At 43.2% G+C, this 14965-nt stretch overlaps 1 pseudogene; it reads right to left on the bottom strand.

Annotated features, from left to right (window-relative positions):
* Nucleotides 1-983: 983 nt before the first annotated feature.
* Nucleotides 984-14965, bottom strand: part of LOC107113624 — a 43773-nt pseudogene continuing 29791 nt past the window's right edge.

Here is a 14965-nt window from a genome sequence, read left to right as displayed (position 1 = left end):
GGGAGAGGTTGTGCCTGAGGGTGGGCCGGGGGGGGGGGCTCTGCAACTTACCTGGCTGCTTCTTGCTCCTCGTGGCCCAACTGACGGCTGCTGGGAGCAGGGGGTGGGGCTTGTTGCATGTGCCTGCCCCCTGGGCTCCTTACTTTCGAAACTCTGCTCCTGTGTGCTCCCGCAGGAAATGACCCCTGATCTTATGCCAGCTGGTAAAAGCTGCCAGGTCCTTTTAATTAATGTTCAGCCCAAACAGACTTCAGCTGACCTGTAAAAACTTACAGCTTGATCACAATTAATGAAAGCCTTGAGACCTATAAGTTCTGATCCTTACAGTGACACTGGGGCAGTGAGTCTCTCTTTCTCAGCCTAATGTACCCACAAGGTTGTAATGACTGAAGACAAAATGGAACAGAAGAACTAAGTCCGCTATTCAGAGATCCTTGGAGAAAGTGTAAGATATAACAAATATTTGCCCCCCCCACCAGATTTAAGTGGCAGCATATTTTGGATAGCTACTTATAGTTGTCTGCTTCTTTTAAATCCACTACCTAAGGGAATGCTTTCACTCTGCTCCACGAAGAGACACCGCTGGCAAAGTAGGAAGTTGTTTAGAATTTGAAATTGACTAATGCAAGCTTGAATGTGAACAAGTCACTTTTAGCTGTGGATTTTGAGACCTAGACCAGTGGTTCCCAAACTTATTTGGCCTACCGCCCCCTTTTCAGGAAAAAAAAACTCAGCGCCCCCCTGGAAATATACCTTCAAGAAGTGGAGAAAGAGATGCAGTGACAAATTTGCACATAGTAAAGAAAGATATTGTAAATAAGACACTTTGAAGCTCAAAATCATAAAAGTATTTTATAAAATCAACCATAGTAACATTTGCATACACACAGAAAATTAAGATAACAAAGAATAATATTAAAATAAAAATCACAAATGACATTAAAAATAATCCTAATGAGAAGGATGAACCTGGTGCACTGCTATCAATTTATTAATGTTTTAGTTAACAGATTTGTGACTGCACTGAACCCACGTCCCACTAAATATGTTGAACGAAATGCAATTAGAAACATTTGTACTATAGCCCATAATCCAGGATAAAGTGTAGGTATCTGCTTTTGCAGCCAGAACTGTTGGTAGCCATCTTTGAATTTAAATTTCAATTCCTCATTTGTTATTACTTATATAAGTTCCTCTTGTAATTCTGGAGATTCTTCTGTGTCTGTATTTGAAAAAGGGTCCAAAGCCCAGTAGAGTATGTTCATTTTAAGAATATCTTCAAATCGTTGATTGAAGTCAGAATAGAGAGCCTCCAAGTGATGACAATAGGTAAGCAAGTCCTCATCATGTTTTTCTACTGTTGATAAATTTGGAAACTGGCTGAATTCCCCTCATCCTAAATTTTGTTTGTACAGAAGAAGTTTTGCCACAAACGCAGAAATGACAGTTTTTGTTTTGATTAAATTCAGTTCATCGCTTTGGAGCTGTAGATTTGTTTCATTAAATTTATTAAACAAGTCTGTCAAATAAGCTATGTCTTTTTTGGAATCAATCAAGTTGGCTCGTAAAGCATCATCTTTGTTTTCTAGGAACTCTAGCACTAAGTCAAAGAGTTTATAGAACTGATACAAACAGGCACCTTTTGATAGCCAATGAACTTCTGTATGAAGCAGCAAGCGATTGAATTCTTCATCATTTTCAATACAAAGTTGTCCAAACAACCTGTCATTCAGTGAATTACTTCTGATTTTGTTGACTGCTTTAATGACATAATATGACGCCTATGTAAGCGTTCACTCAGATTTTTGGCAGCTAGATGTTGACAATGAATGACACAGTGTACAGTGAATACATTTGGAACCCTTTTTAAAAAATATGCCAGAAAACCCTCTGTAGCGACCCAACCTCGCTGGAGGGCCATCAGTAGCAACTGACAATATATTACTCAGGGGAATGGTTTTTTCTTTAAAAAACTCTTCCAATGCATGAAATATAGATTCTTCTTTGGTATCAGTTTGCAAATTTTTAGCAAATAATAATTTTTGGCAAATTTTTCCTTCTTTTATGAATTGCACGTATTCTAAAAGCAAAGCTTCATTTCCTGGCAAAGTTGACTCATCAAGCTGTATGGAGAACTGGGATGTTTTTAAATACTCATATAATGAGTCTTCAATATCTTGAGCCATTTCATAAATTCTTCGTTGCACTGTGTTATTGCTCAAAGAAATTTTCTTGGTAATATCAGATGCTGGCTTGTGTAGCATAGTGAACATTACCTCACTTATAGCTGGTAGAATTAGTTCTTCACCAATAGAATGCAGTTTTCCCAATTTAGCAATCAGTAATGAAATGTTGTAAGAAGCACGCAGCCCATCATCATCTTGTTTGGATGCTACTGAAAAGAGTTTAGCCAATGTCGGCTGTCTCAAAAAGTTTTCTTTAAGTGCTTGAAAATAAGATAAATCCTTATCTTTCTTATCGGCATGAACTTTTGTCAAATGTTCTTGTAGTCTTGAAGGCTTCATAGATTTGCCAAAAACTTTTATCAAATGAGACACATCGTTAATGTACTGTTTGTAGGCGACTGAATAAAGCCATAGTTCAAGTAAAAAGGTACAGGTTCCCTTGCTCGAAAGCCAGTTGAATCCGACTCTAGGGTTGCGGTGCTCATCTCCGTTTCAAAGCCGAAGAGCCAGCACTGTCCAAAGACGTTTCGTGGTCATGTGGCCGGCATGACTAAACACCAAGGCGCACGGAACGCTGTTACCTTCCCACCGAAGTGGTACCTATTTATCTACTTGCAATTTCTTGCTTTTGAACTGCTAGGTTGGCAGGAGCTGGAATTAGAGACGGGAGCTCACTCCGTCATGTGGCACCCAGGTCTTGAACTGATGAACTACCGACCTTCCACAGCCTGCAGTTCAGCGTCTTAACCACTTGAGCCACCGCAGCTCCCTATAGTTCAAGTACTGAATACTATATTGTCTACATTTTCAGCCATGATATTATCAGTAAAAAAGTATAATTTCTGTGTTTATTTATAAAACAATTAATTAATAGTACTGGCAGTGGGCATGAACTATAGTTCTTCCCACCACTGGGAAATAACACCCTCCCACACACACATGAATTGTTGGGGGAAAGCCATCCTTTAAATATCTGGAAATCATTACTCTCTTGCACCCCCACACTAGGTGCAAGGCAGTTTACATAGTGCAATCCAAAGAGCAATCCAATACCCCAGTTTCTTTAATCTTGGAATCATTACTTATCAGTGGCAGAGCAGGAATTCAAACCCAGATCTCCCAGGCCCTTGTCTGACACTTAAACACTGTACCACACTGACCAGATGGCTGTCCCAAATAGAAAGAGAAGTTTCTCAAGAACTTCCACTTTAACTTCTGGCTTCCCAGCTGCAAAGTCCTGCTTCAAAGCATGCAGCCAAGTCTCAGTGAATCTCACAAGCCCAAGTGCAAGGATGTCAGAATTTGCAATCCTTGGCTTTTCCCATTAAATATGCTCCATTTGCATAACTTCTGCAGACTACAAAGAATTTGGCAATCTTTGAGGCACACAGCAGTACAGACTCAAGAAATATATTTTAAAACCAACCAGAAAATTACAATATTTAAACAGCAACCAATAACAAAATTTGAATCACAAAATTAAAAACATTGAGCACCCCCCCCACCACTACAGTTAATTAAAAAAAAAATCCAACAGAAATACATTTAAATGCAAACCAAACTTTTAAAATTTTCCCTCAAAATTATTAACTGTAAGAGAGTAACGCTTAGTCAACCCCCATCTCACACCCAACAGAACTGTAACCAAAGCCACCCCAAGCAGGCCGCCCAACCTAAAGTAAAGGGTGTTAGCCAAACTGCTTTATCTACAGCAGATGGCAAACTAAATTTAATATGGGTTCCTGCCAAAGTTTATGGAGGTCCAATCCACCCCAAGAATGTCCCAGTGAGAGAGACGAGACTGGTGAATTCAAAACAATTTGTCTTTTACTGAAGAATATCAAAATCACATACACAGAAAACAGAATCTCACACACATACAATCAAGTTCTTTTGGAGTACAGAAATAGAAAAGTAGTTCCTTTTTACTTAGGAGGTAGATAGGTATTGTTCATAATCTGTTCCCGGAGCCTTGTCTGTTGCAATGAAGAATTGAGGGGTAAGAAAATAGTACCTAGGGGGTATTTCTAACTCACACTGCCAGAACCAGCCGGCAAAGTGTGGACCTCTTTGGCTGCAGTCCAAGACATCAAGAATAGACAAAGGGTTGTTGGATAGCAAGCTGGACTTTAGGGGATAAAAGCAGACAGAGGATGATGAAGGGTTTGCGGCTAGCAAAGACCCAACGCATGGTCTTCACCTTTTATAGGTGAATCTTTGGGTGGGTGGCAACCTTGCCAAGCTGGAAACCCACCTACCTGTTAGTCCGTCCCATGACTACAACCATTGGTGCGTGTAGTAAGGGTGTCTACTTTAGAGATTTGGCCAATATTTGAAACGCTAAACTCTAACTCAGGGACAAACCATCTGGTCAGGTGTGAAGTCTTGGCATCAAGACCTTCCTTGATGTGCAGATAGATCTTGGCTTTCCCAGGCAATCAAAGCAACATCTGCCAGGAAATGGCAATTCGACTGTAGATCAGATCCATGTATTGCGTGACATCAAGTCCTCTGGTAATGGGGGATACTTCAAGAAAGTTGTCGTTTCTGCTAACAATGGAGAAATGTGCTTCTCTCTCCCTAAGGCTAGGAGCTGTATGTGATTGCAAGCTTCAGTAACATGAAAATGCAGGCAGGTACCTTCTATGTGAAACCTCTCCCAACAGGTGATTCAAGCAGCATTCTCTAAGCCTAGGGTGTATGTGTATGCACAGTCCAAGTGGTGTGTCAGCAGATATAACTCCATAAACAGCAAATATCAGTCTCTTTCTCAACAAGGGACACTAATTAAAAGGGTCCTTTTACTAATATCCTTCTTTAAAAATAATATGTATTTTCCTCAAATCATACCTTTTAGATGTCTTCTTCAGTCCAGGTAGAGTCCACCACGATCCATGCAGGCAGGCAGGCCAAGGCAGGGACAGAGCAGCAGCAGCTGAAGGCCTGAAGTCAGAAGCCAGCTGCTGCCACCATACAATAGCCCAGCAGCAACACCAGCCTTATAAGGGTGCATATACATTTGCAATTTGCATATGCATGGCTGTGATTGGCTGTGGGGACCCCTCTCCCCCTCCCACCCTGATCCCAGGAAAGACCAGGAGAAGGCAGGAAAAGGCTGGGAGTTTCAGGTTTGGTGACTCACAGATGGACGCACCCCATCGAGCTCCAATGGGTGTGTTTGGATTGGGGTGGCAGGGAGGGAGATTGGATTTATTTGATATCCCCCTGAAGCCCTTGTAGGAGGCTTCCAGCCTGGAGCACTGGAGGAGCCACACCCAAAGCCACGGCTTGGGGTTTGAGGCTTCTCTTAGCTCCACAAGGTCCCACCTCCCCAAAGCCAGCAATGGCAACGAGAGACATTACTCACAGATGGATGCACCCCATCGAGCTCCAATGGGTGCGTTTGGATCGGGGCGGCAGGGAGGGAGATTGGATTTATTTGGTCTCCCCCTGAAGCCCTTGTAGGGTGCTTCTATCCTGGAGCACTGGCAACAAGAGACGTTACTCACAGACGGACGCACCCAAAGCCATGGCTTGGGGTTTGAGGCTTCCCTTAGCTCCACAAGGGCCCCCCTCCCCAAATCCAGCAATGGCAACAAGAGACGTTACTCACAGATGGACGCACCCCATTGAGCTCTAATCGAGCTCCCCCTGAAGCCCTTGTAGGGGCCTGGAGCACTAGAGGAGCCACACCCAAAGCCACGGCTTGGGGTTTGAGGCTTCTCTTAGCTCCACAAGGTCCCACCTTCCCGAAGCCACCAATGGCAACAAGAGACGTTACTGGACCAGAGCATGCAAGGACCTAAATCAAAGTGACTTTCCCTATTAGGAAAAAAAAGATTGAATGTAAGTCCAAAGAATTGGACCAAAGAATGGATGTAGCAGATAAAGAAAGAGCTTCTAAAAGCAACAATTATTACAACTACAAGTGGAAAGATCTCTATATGTTTTGAGATTTCAAGGGGTCCCAGAAAAACAAGACGAGAATCTAAGAGAGATCCTAAGTGAAGCATCAATAGCAAACCTGAAATTTTACAAGGGGATATAGATATGATTTACAGAACATATTCAGAGTTTGTGAAGAAAAATAATCTTCCAGGGGAAATATTTGTTAAATTTGCAAGAAGATCAACAAGAGATCTAATACTTAAAGCAACAACCGGGACAATATTAAAAATCCTAGAAGAAGACATAAAAGTGCTGAAAGATGTTCCATTTGAAATACGGAAGAAGAGGAAGCAATACAGAAATATTACAACATTTCTCCAAGGAAACAACATTCAGTATTGATGGATTTTACCAGAAGGACTTATTTTCAACTATAACGGTAAAAACGAAAACATTGACTCTCTCACCAAAGCAGATTCATTCTTGAAGCAGCATCAGACTTCAACAAAGAAAAAGGAGAAAGCAGGGGAAGAGAAGGCCACAGAAGAAAAAAGCGAACAACAGGAGATAGCTAATGACAGTTCCTCTTCTACCTCTGTGTCTTTGGCCGAAATCTTTGACTCTGACTCTGAACTGGGAGAGGCTGCCCCCAGATCATATAAGATTAAAATCCCCTGGCAAAAAAAGAAAAAGCGCAAAGAGAAGAAGCCACCTAAAGATTTTTTCTATGTTAACCTTTATAGAACATATATTATTGCTCATATGTGGTGGTGAAAACCAGTGAGGATTGTGAGGCACTCCAAAGGGATCTGTCAAAGATGGGCAAGTGGGCGTCAACATGGCAAATGGGGTTCAATGTGGCCAAGTGCAAGGTGATGCACATTGGAGCCAAAAATCCTAAATATAAATACACGTTGATGGGGTCTGAACTGGCAGGAAAAGGCTGCTTTAGATAGGTTCTGGACTCTTCTTTCTTTATGCTTCCACCCCCCCTTATTTTTATTCAATGCCCCCCAATTGGACCCAATGCTCCTACCACCCACCTGGATCATTCCAGTGCCCCCCAATTGCATCCAAAGCTCCTACCGCCCATCTGGATCCTTCCAGCGCTCCCCAGGGGGCAGTATGGCCCACTTTGGGAACCAGTGCTCTAGACGGAATAGCTGTTGAGGTGAAATTCTGCTTGTTACTTTCAAAAATACCCACTTAATCTGTGATTGATGTGTGTAACATTACAGAAGTATTTGAACAACATATATTATGTAGATCAATATATTGTTCATTCAGTGAAGTTTGGCAAAAGGCTTCTTGAAATATTCATGGGCGTCCACCCCTGAAACACTTGTGTCTGAATAAAAATGTGCATGACAACTGAACATCTAATTTACATGTGTAAATGTCAGATTAACCAGCTGCGTGTATATGCAAATACAGATGTCTTTAATTTTAGGAGTTCTTTAAAATGCTCTGCAACCAGAGAGTACATTCCTCCCCCACTGAGCTCGAGCAGAAATGTAAAATGGAGGAAAGTGTGAGCAAAAACGAATCAGACCCCCAAGCTGCTTTTACCCTATGTGCGGAAAATTTACAGGGAAAACTCTCTGGCTAATCTTTAAAACTGCATTTTGTTGACTCTCACCAATATGTGTTTTCCTCCCATTAAAATATGGATGCATATTTGCTGGGAATATAGATGTTTCCAGTAACTAGTCCAAATTACAGCCCCCCAAAGAAGGTGCCTCCAGGAAAGTGCTTTCTGGGGAAATTACAGGCACAGGTTCACGAGTGTATAGAATGGACCCTGTGCTAGATAGAGGCAGGGGTCCTCTTCCTGATGCTCCTCCCCATGCTTTCCAAGTTATATGCAGATTGGACTTAGGGGGTCCAAGTCATGCTCCCCCCCAAAGAAGATGCCCCCAGGAAAAATGTTAGGTGCAGGTTCAAAAGTGTATAGAATGCAAGCTACACAAACCAAATGCACAGGGAACCTTACCCTCCCGCCCCCTCCTCTACAATCACTCCAAGCTGGGGGTGGATTACATTTCTGGGGTCCCAGTTACGGACACCCTCCAACTGTCTTCCCAGTGCACTCTCTGGAAAAGACAGCCACAGTTACAGGAGTTATGGAATGGCTCAGAAACAAGCCAGTGACACCAAACTCACAGGGAAACTTCATCTGGGCAGACCCCCCCAGCCAGACACTGGAAGCAAGGCAAGCATCACCCCTATGCTTGCAGTCCCCCAAGTCTCCAATGGCAGGTTCTGAATGACAGAAAGACAGACATTCCCAGAGTTCCGACCAGGGCTCCCCAAAGTAACCCTACAACAGCTTGGTAGGCACCCTCACCACACTACATGAGGAAGGGAAGCATGTCCACAACTCTCAAAGCCCCCTTGGGCTGAAACACACAGGTCCAGAGCACACCCTTCAGAGGAGTGGATTTTAACACTTTGTAATGCATAAACCAACCATATTTTGTAGTACTGGGAGTAATCCTTTGAGCACTTGGCTGTGCAGTTTCCATTCATTCCTGTGGGATTCTCTACACAGGACCCATTGAAGTGAATGGAAGTAGTGTGCTTGTTAAAACTTGATGTTGGTTTTGTGTCCTTGTCAGTTGTATAATAATAGAAATAACTCAGTTGGAGGTTTTAAAAAGTTGCTTTTGTTTGGAAATAATATGTTAATATGTAGCAATAGAAATACTTGATTTTTTTTCCTCAAGGGAAATCAGAGTTTTCATTTTTAAGTGGTGAGTAATGCAAACTGTCTTGCATAAAAAAGAAAGAATGTTTACAGCTTCTTGCCCAACCAAATGTTCATGCATTGAAGTGTTGATGTATGTTCATACACTGAAATAATGCATGTTCCTAAATAACAGATGTGCCTCTAGGGTTGCTTCCATATCGAATAATAGGATGTTAGGACTGGCTTCTCTACAATTTCTCCAAGTTGTGGGCAGATTACATTTCTGGGGTCCCAGTTATGCCCCCTCCCTAAGTCTCCCACATTTATACCCTTCCACCACTCCTGAGTGTGTACACCTCTGTGTGTCATGAGGATTAAAGTGGGTGCATGGGGGGAAGAAGTCCTCCATCCCTGGTCACCAAACCCATCCTGCCATGCCACTGGAGCCCAGCCCAAGCAGGGCATCACGAGGGGTCTGTTCCTGGGGGTTTCCACAGAGGCAAAAGAGTTGTTAGCACTGCCCAGAGACACAAGCAGTTGCTAACACTCTTTGGAGAGGAGGACTCTGACAGCAGTGATTCAGAGGGTGGGGGGGGGGAAGCATCATCCCCTTCCACAGCCCAACTCCCTGTTGCTGTTCCAACCTTAAGTACATCCCTCTGTGGTCTCTCCCAGCCCAGTGCCAGAAAGCAGTTGTTTCTCCCAGAGGGGTCCAAACCCCCAACATTTGTCCTCCTCTGTCCTCCACAGGCACCTTCAAGGGTACACCCAACCATGTTGTTGCTGGGGAGACATGAAGGGGGCCCTCCAAGGAAGGCTCCCTGCACTTGGGGTGCCATGGGTCGGACATCATGGTGGTCCACCCTCCAAGAGGTCAAAAGGGCTATGTGGAGGACCCAGGAAGCAGTCACTCACCTTGCTGTCAGCAAGATGATTGCTGTGGATGGCCAACCCTTCTCCCTCATGGAGGACATAACCTTTCACTGGCTGCAGTGGTGATGGGTCAAGGCTCAGCTCTCCAGAGCACAAGACAGAACCATGCACTTCATAGCAGACCTCTGGAGCAATGTTCCCTCTAAGCTGTGGAGTCTTGTGAGTAAAAATTCTACTTTGTGAGCTACTGGCATTAAAGTTGTGAGCAAGCGATTTGGCTACTGCATAAATTTGTTTGCTCTGGAGCCCTCCTTCCTGAGCTGAGACAAAAATGTGTGAGCCGGAGGCTAAAAAACTGTGAGCTAGCTCACACTAACTCAGCTTAGAGGGAACACTGCTCTGGAGCAACCAGCAGGACTGTTGGGGCACAGGCCAGGCCCCAGGAGGGGACAGTCCTGCCACTGGGCTATAAAGTGGTTCTGCTCCATGTGCAGGGGATGGATGCAGATCACATGGCATAAAACATTGTTATGATACAGAGTAGCCTGAAGGAGTGGGTGGATGGTGGCAACATCATCTGTGGCTACATGGTCACAGACACCTGGTCACCTACTTCTCATGTAGCATCAAGTCTTCCCATCTGCTGTGCAAGAGTCAGGGGGATGAGGAACTCCACCTATGCCATGACTGCATGTTTGGTGGAGCAGAAGAATGTGGTGCAGGATGTTGACTCCTCCATGACCATCCTGCATGGGGAAGAGGAGCTCAGCATCAGCTCCAATGACTGGCTGACCCTCTCCCAAATGGTGCATCTCTTCAAGCCTTTCTAGGACACCACAAACATGCTGTGCATCCATGCAGTCAGCCTGGGGCAAGTCATCCCCTGGATTTGAGGGCTGGACTGGGCACTGGTCTCCACACTGGAGCCAGCTGTTCTCCCATGGGCCAGGGTCTTGGCAGAGAGGTTGCAGGTGGGCATCACAACCAGGTTGCATCCCCTCTGAATGAAAGAGGGGGGAAAGGTGGCCTGTACCTGTGACTCCTGGATAAAAGGCAGCATTTCTCTTCTGAATGTAGAGGTCTTGCAATGGAAGCATTTTATCTGCAAAGAAGTGAGAAGGCTACAGAACAACATACATGGCCAGAGGGAACAGTGGGTGGAAGAGGTTGGGGAGGAGGAGCTGCAGCCTAGCACCTCTGCCTCAAAGAGCCCAAACAAGGAGAAGCCCCACTACTGGTTGTCAGTACTGAAATGGGAGGTTAGCAGCAGCGGGGATGACAGGCGTGCAATGGCAAAGGATTCAGCAGAGGTGATGGTGAGGGAGTACTCTGCCAAGTCCCCTGAGCCTTCTGGCACCAATCCCCTGGAGTACTGGTGATGCAAGGATGTCTTCTGGCCTGACCTCTCTTGCGTGGCCATGAGCCCTGAGTCTATCTAACACCCAACCCCCAGAAGGGGAGAGTAGTTCACAATCAGGAAGGTTTAAAACATGGGTCCTCAGCCAAGGCACTCAGCATGAATAGAGACAGAGTGTCTCAGAGCCCTGAGTCCACCTAATACCCAAACCCCAGCAGGGGAGAGGAGTTCACAGTCAGGAGGGTATAAGATGTGGGTCCTGAGCCAAGGCACCCAGTAGCTGAGCCCCACTGCTCAGTGTGAGCAGAGAAACGGGGTGAATCAGAGCCCTGAGTCCACCTAATACCCAAACCCCAGCAGGGGAGAGAAGTTCACCATCAGGAAGGTATAAAATGTGGGTCCTCACTCAGCCAAGGAACCCAGTAGCTAAATCCCTCTGCTTGGTGTGAACAGAGAGACGGAATGGCTCAGAGCCCTGAGTCCACCTAACACTCAAACCCTAGCAGGGGGGAGGAGTTCACAATCAGGAGGGTATAAAATGTGAGTCCTCAGCCAAGGCACCCAGTAGCTAAGCCCGTCTGCTCAGCGTGAGCAGAGATACAGGGTGGCTCAGAGCACTGAGTCCACCTAACACCCAAACCTCAACAAGGGAGAAGTGTTCACAGTCAGGAAGAAATTAATGTGCTCTTCTTTTAACAAGTTCCCTGCCTCTCTGTCTAACTGCCAAAAGCCAACAGAGGAGAGGCTGCAAAGCTGAGCTGATATATAGCATTCTGATCCCATAGAGCAGAATAGAAACTCTATTATTGGTAGCCAGCATTGCCTGTTAAGCTTTGGAGGGGTCCTGTTGGTGTTTCCAAGGCTGGAGAATTCTGCCCCCCTGGTGCTTTGAAGTTTTGTAAACAGTTTAATTGACAGGAGACTGCTCTGGAGCAGTATCCATTTGGAAATGTATCCATTTATGAACCACCATGAACAGCAAGAAAGTTTGTGGAATTTTCATTCTGGTCATCCTTCCACGAACATCACTTTGCGAACCACAAACTGCCCAAAATTCATGATGAACTTTAGTTCATGAGTTGGTTCGTGCCCATCCCTACTTCTGGCAATTTAAAGTTGTCATATACTCAGAATCATGAGCTTATTACATTTTGTAGCCTGTTGTAATAAACAAAGCATTAGCTTGGGCCTAATTGGTACCTCAGGTAATGGATTAGAAGTTTTGAGAATGATTGCCCATCAGTCACATGACTGACAGTTCTAAACCAGGAGGGGAGAATTTATTTTTTAAATGTTATTTTATTATACAATTACAAATGATTTAAAGAGAAAACCAATTTACATCAACAGGATACAAAAAAATCAAAATAATACATTAAATAGATAAAAAAGATTAAACTGGGGATAATAGCCGATAATGAATATATTGGTTGGTAGTAGTCTAATAACCTCAGCATAGAAGCATAAAAGTCAACAACGACATAAACTGCCAAGTACTAAAATGTTATAATTATGTCAGAAAGTTAGCATTTTTTGATATTCAACAGTATTAGGAATGATTTCACGTGAGGCAAAATATGTAAAGAACGGGAACCAGAGTTCTGTAAAATTGCAGATATCTCCCCTTAACGTGTTATTTGTTACTTTCTGCTATTTTACCCATTATGAATTGGTCCCATATTTTCTCAAACCATAAAGACATTGATGGAACTTTTTTGGAATACCACTTTGAGGCTATTGCAGTTTGCGCTGCTGCTAGCAGCAAGCAGACAAGGGACCACTTTATGGGACTACATGTTGGATTTTTCCAGTGCTGTAGTAAAAGCACTTCTGGTTCAAAAGGTAAGTCAACTGCAGTTATATTCTTTATATGAAACACTATTTCCCCCCAATATAATTGAACATGCCTACAGGACCACCAACAATGAATAAAGTGCCTTCAAGGCCACACCCTTTCCAGCATAAACTGCTAACTGATTTATGCATATGCTGTAATTTCTTTGGGATGTAGTACCAGCATGTCATGATCTTCAGAGACTGGAAATGTACATTAAGAATTTCAGAACTGTTGTTAGGAGAGGACCAAAGTTCTTTCCATGTCAAATGGTCATCTTGTATATTAGATATTTGTTGCCAGGTTGACTGATAACTCAGCTTGTTAGAACAGATGGATTGGTTAAGAATTGTGTATATTTTAGAAAGAGTTCCTTTATGAGCCTCAGAGTAGTTTTTAATTATGAGGTCAAGCTCAGTAAGCGTGGGGGATATTATGTTTTTTGAGACCAGAGTGGAAGTTCAGTTGAAGATAATGGAACCATGGGATTGATGTACTCAGTTTTAATTCCAATGCTCTTTTTTCTAGGATAGCTCCATTCTTCAACAAATTGCAGTCGGAAGACGCCCGCTTCTGGGGGGGGGGAGAATTTATAAAGTCATGGCAGCACCATAAGTATTTGTCACTTTCCCCAGTCAAATTAGGGTTATTTAAAAAAAAATTCATAGAACTCACTACTTTTTTAAAAAAGGTCTGAATTCATCTGTTGTCACAGTGACTTACTAACACTGGCTAACATGGAAGATGAATTTTTGTAAAGCACATTTTATTAGGATGACTAAGATAAATGTTCCACTTGATTCCTTTATGAGAAAGAAAGATTGATATCCTTTCCTGATTACATAGTAAGCAACTCCATATCTATTCAGCTTTCAAGGTTATGTTGTGGATGGATTGAAAGTTGATTTAATGGAGAGGAAAATGCACACATCTTCATGGGAGGGAACCAAAAAACAGAGAAGGAGGAGGGGAACTCAATTAATAATCAATGAATCAGGAAAGAATATGAAAGCTTACTCTAATCTCCTCCTTCTCTGTTCTTCCAAAAGAGAAAAAAGAAGTGAATTACAGTAAAATAACCTCTAAAAGAGACAGGATTTATAGAAATCAAGGAGAAAAACTGATTGACAGAGGGACTGCAGTATGTACAAATTAAGTTCTTGAATATTTGATACTGTATCATTTTTTAGACTCAGAGACTGTAAACTTGTGGAAGTCTAACCCTAACCACTGTTTAGAGAAAGTGTGTGCGCAAAAGATTGCATATGTGCAGGCACCTGCCTGCATTAAAACAAAAATGACCGGGCAGTGTGCTCTGTGGTTGAGGCTCTGCAGTAATGTGAATGCCTGACCACCAGATGGGTGCACGGGGAAACCACCTCAAGGTGTGGTGTCTGGTTGGTCTGCCCCACAACACTTTAAACCGGTGCAGTTAGAGGCACACCCAGATTACAGCAAGCCTGTAGTGTGACGACAGCATAAATGTTCTGCAAGTGTTGCATAAGATCCAAGACAATGTATGTAGAGTAACTTTTATTTTTAAGTCTTCTTATAATGGATTGGTGATCAGAGATTTTATAAAGGTATCTTTCATAGGAATGCTCTTATTTTGGGAATCCTTCCCCTTCAATGGTGATATTTGGGATGTCAGGATCAAAAGAAACATCTGTGATGACCAGGGCCATTTCCTTCCACTGCTGAGACCAGCCTGACCCATATTGTTTGGACCCTGTGCTCAAGGATCAGTAGCAGAACAGTCAGAAAAGCTACAGAATTTCCCTGTCATGAATTTGTTTCTAATGAAGCCAAGAGGAGTCTGTTTATACCAGCAGATAAACTAAAAAATGGGAAGTGATTGCAAATGATTCAGTGAGAGTACTGAAGCAGGCACCAGAAATCCAAAGCTGTTGCAAGATATCTGGAGGAAGACTATAAAAGCCTGGGTTCAACTGGATTAATTGCAATTGTTGCAAAAAATTAAAGTTTAACCACATGTGTTTCCTATTAAAATGTGTTTCCCATTTAAATTAATTGAAATAGAATGTACTGCCAAGCTCCCTCCAATTCTTTTTATACCAAAATAAAAAGAAATAACATATTTTTAGAATGTAAATAAAATGAAACAAAACAAAAACTGC

This window comes from Gekko japonicus, unplaced genomic scaffold (genome assembly GCF_001447785.1).
Source record: "Gekko japonicus isolate JY-2015 unplaced genomic scaffold, Gekko_japonicus_V1.1 scaffold4318, whole genome shotgun sequence".
Lineage (NCBI taxonomy): Eukaryota > Metazoa > Chordata > Lepidosauria > Squamata > Gekkonidae > Gekko > Gekko japonicus.
Note: the sequence above shows the minus strand (reverse complement) of the source record. Positions and strands in the feature narration are given on the sequence as shown.